This window comes from Amblyomma mixtum, chromosome 8 (genome assembly GCF_055824585.1).
Source record: "Amblyomma mixtum isolate Tamu chromosome 8, ASM5582458v1, whole genome shotgun sequence".
Lineage (NCBI taxonomy): Eukaryota > Metazoa > Arthropoda > Arachnida > Ixodida > Ixodidae > Amblyomma > Amblyomma mixtum.
This window is the reverse complement of record NC_143019.1, coordinates 94,575,262-94,579,616: the sequence shown is the minus strand read 5'-3', so window position 1 is coordinate 94,579,616 and position 4,355 is coordinate 94,575,262.

Sequence of the window (4,355 nt, the reverse complement as noted above, 5' to 3'; positions counted from 1 at the left end):
AACCGACATTGCTTCTTTTCATGTCTTAACTCCACGGTGACATATGTCGCTGACAGCGGAGTGGATTGGTCTATTTCTACGATAACTTCCTTTAACTGCCATCTGATGTACTCCCCACGACATTGGGGAAACCATTGTTAGAAGGAATGCGACAAACAGCCACAACCCAAGCTTTGAGAAGCAGGTCAGAGAAAAAATGGTGGGAGGTGGCGTGGGGATGATATAGTGGAAGAGGGCAAAACATTAACATCCACTACCGAATCACTTCTGTTCTGCCATATTGCATTAACAGTAAGAATTTTAATAAGGGCACAAATTACTCACTGACATCCACCCAAGCGCCGCCATACGACAACAAAGGAAAGCTGTACCGTTTCCTCAGAAAATTCGCAGTTAGTTTATTTTATGCTTTAAGTATGAAGTTTCTGTGAAAGCTGTATAGCTTCCTAATGTAGCCGTATGGCTGCGTTTCGTTTTATTACTTCTTTATTACTTCATTACTACAATTCTACTCTACTTTACGGGATTCCCCTAAACATTGAATGGATGAACATTAAGGCTTTCAGCGCCGCCAATCCTGCATAACCACATTCGGCACTTGTGAATTTTTTTGGGGGGAAAAGGTTTCGCCTGCTCCGGTTTGGTCAGAAAAGTTACAATCGTCTGGCCTGCCCAATAGGAGCTACTACGTTGTAGTGCCTTTCGCGAAAGCATGTGGAAGTTGCTATGTGGCCAGGAGAGGTAGAAGTGTTACTGCTCGTTCGGGCCATGACGTGGAATAAGGTTGCTTTTGGTGCCAATCTTAATTGCGCGAAGAGTATGACTGGTGCGTGTGCAGGTGAATAGGGAGTCTGAGTTTTCAAGCACCAAGGAATTTATTCTGCGATGGCCACTGTAAAGACCGTCGGCCCTGGTCGTATGGAGTGCAGGCTATGTTCAAGAAATTTATGGAAGCATTGAAGCGACATACTTTTAACTTAATGAATGTCAGCTTAGGGTGGTGCAGTACGTGCAGGCACTACAGAATCGTCGCATTTGAGACGTACTACCTTGCGATTCATTTTATTTCTGTCCGATACCCGTGTTCAGAGATATCACAGTATAATTGGTGAAAATGACATACCAGGTGTTTGAGGGAAGACCCCCGCTGGGGTTTGCTGCCCTGCTGGGGCAGCAAATCCTAACTCTCTTTCTTACATAAGTAATTCTCAAAAATAGATTTCTTAAGGTAAAAATACGTCTTTATCAGACTAGTATTATCAGTGTTTACCAGAAAACCGAGGAATCGTCTTGAGCAGTAAGCTAATTTTTAATAATAAACATTTTAACTTATAGAGTTAGGCTCCTGGTTGCCATTAGAGATTTGTCGCCGGTCGTTAGTAAAAGCCATATCAGTTTTTAGAATTTTGAAAACACGATTTTCCTTGGCGCTGTGGCTCGACAAAATCTGGGTTTTTTGACTAGTACGTGCACTGGAAAGGTAGCTTTGCTTGTACGCTTTCCGAAAGCTCATGTATTTTCTCACGATGCAGCCAAATTTGATCGAGCCACAGCATCGAGGATAACCGCATTTTCGAAATTGTAGAAACTGATATGGCTATTACTAACAACCGGCAACAAATCTATAACTGCAACTAGGCGCCTAACTATACTAGTTAAAGTTAATTATCAAAAATTAGCTAACCAACTTACGAATTGAGAAATTCCCCGGTTTTCCTGTGTCCGCCAGCCCTGGTGATACTATGCCAGAAAAGCCATATTTTTACCCCAGAATTCCTGTTTTTGAAGTTTACTTAAAATGTTTTCTGAAACACCTATCATACAATAGTACAAAGTTCATTCTAAAATCTGGTATTTAAGCGCCTAAGAAGACCATTGTACAGCTACATCTACAGGTACCAGGTACATACGTAAACGAAGCACTATTCTGTCCTTGATGAATGCCAGAAGGACCCTCTTAGCACAAATAATTCAACATTAATCAGCAATCCACATCTGCGTTCACTGATAGAGTGCTCATATCTTACTTTCCAATTCTCACTATGAAACGCCTATGATCTCAAGGCCATATCATAAGCTGCGTTTCCTTCTGTCCGTGCCTGTACACGAAAAGAATGAATCGCTAGGCCTGGGCAGAATAGCTGGCAGCTAGAGTACAATGTTTTGTTTCAATTAGATCGATCTCCTGCTCCAGTTCGCAAGACTGCCGAGGAAAGTGTTGCTAAAACTAAACAAAAGGAAGGTAAACAGGAATGTAAACCTCTGTAGAGGAATGTAAACACAACGCAGGCAACTGACTTTTCGGAACTCCTGGAAGCAAAGATCGGAACCCACGGCAGAAGAGGAACTAAAAGTAGGACGCGGGTAAGCAAAATTCAGCCGCCATTTCCCCTGTACGAAGCAAACAGAGAACACGAACCAAAGTCAATAAAACGAAACTGAGAACCGCGACCCCTGAGCGTCGCTTTCAGTGTTTTGTTTGTCGCCAAGTGCTGCAGAGCACAGCTCGTTCTTATTTGCACAGTTGGTGGAGCCGAACACCTCTTGTCGCACGGACCATTTATTTAATTGTCGCTTTCGCCACTTTTCTCTGGAAGGCGTTACATCGCCTCCAGGAACGCCCACTTCCAGAAACATTAATCGAAACCGCCTCAAACTCTGCGGTCGGAAGTGTGTGGCTGTGTTCTTTGGCTAACCACGCTTGCTTGCGTTATTTCTTGTACAACAGGACCCCCGCCCTTGACCTGTACTCAACTAAGGGCAGGCTAGCAAAGGCATCGGTAGATCAGAGCCTTGGTGACAAAAAGATTAATTACAAAAGGGTTCAGAATTGGGCGAGTTGGTACGAATTCATACTGCTGTGGCACCACAGGGACAGGGACAGAGACAGAGTGACAACAACACAAGTGCTCACTAACAACTGACAAAGTTTCTTAAAAGCACAAAATATATAGTCTAAACCAATGGTTACAACCAATGGTTGTAACCATTGATTTTAACCATGCATGTATGCACTGCTTTCCGTTGTTTGTAACCAATGGTTACAACCAATGGTTGTAACCATTGTTTTTGTCTATGTATTTTGTGCTTTAAAAAAATTTTGTCAGTTGTTAGTGAGCACTTGTGTTGTTGTCACTCTGGCTCTGTCCCTGTACTTGTGGAGCCACAGCAGTATAGATTAATTACAATGCTTTTTCATTTATGGTCTTTCCGTTCTACATGGTTTCCGACGACGCCATTCTAATGCTATCGGTGCATTTGGCAATCAACTCACAGGATGTCAAGAATGAATAAAATCTCCGTCAACATTTGCCACATTATACCGTCGCTGGAAAGGAAATTACATGGCTCCCTCACATAGAAACCGTACCTCACTGTGGATTTTGCGCCTTCGGCTATTGTGATAGCTCTGCACCATGGCTTGTGACCAAGAGGCTGAGTGTATTGAATTTTTAGCTACTGGCAGGGATATTCATGAGCATTTTGCCTGAGTTATTCCACTAGGCCACAATTAGGATGAATATTGAATTAAGGCACACCATTCATGGCGATCTCTTCTGCGCTACCAGTATTCTCTCACAACTAGTTTCTAGCCCCTTGAAAAATTTCTAGCTCCCATCGTCGGCATATGCGTTTAAATTTTATTGTCATGCAGCTATTCCAAACGAAATCTGAAAGCCTCCCTGTGAACTGCATGATTCCTCCAGGGGAAAACGACGTCGTTATAACAAATCATCGTCATCGCTAATTTTGTTTACTTGTATTGATCGTAGCGGCTTTATTTTGCTGCTTTAAATCTTTTTTTTATCGCATTTGTAAGAGCGAAGAGAAAACAAAAAAGGCCTAATATTTATTTATTTATTCGAGTTACCTCTAAAGGCCCTCCAGAAGAGGGTATTACCTAGGGGAGGGGGTACAATTATATTAGTAATCGCGATACATTTTAACAAATAAGTGTACCAAAAAACGTTAATTAAAACATAAGGCGTAACACCAGCTTTTTCAATTAACAGCTTTTTAAATTAAAATTCTAAATGATCGAATATGATGCAGACTTCATCAGTTTATTTCTTTATTAGGCCATCAGCTTATTGGTTAGATACAAGGGAATGAATTGCATGAATATTTATTAAGATTTCTTCGGTCAGCTTCTTGAGCTTACGGCAGGAGAGCGGTACTCTTTCGCCTTTTCTCAAGTGATGCTGGCGCGACCACGTCGCCACCTGATTCGCTTTAATAAATCTCAGTGTCACGAAAAAAAAGAAGCCTTTCTTTGAAAATGATAATGCTGCTTACCGAATACTCACTAAGCGACAGCGTTCTGCAAGAAACAACAAGCTTTCACTGTTCGAAGC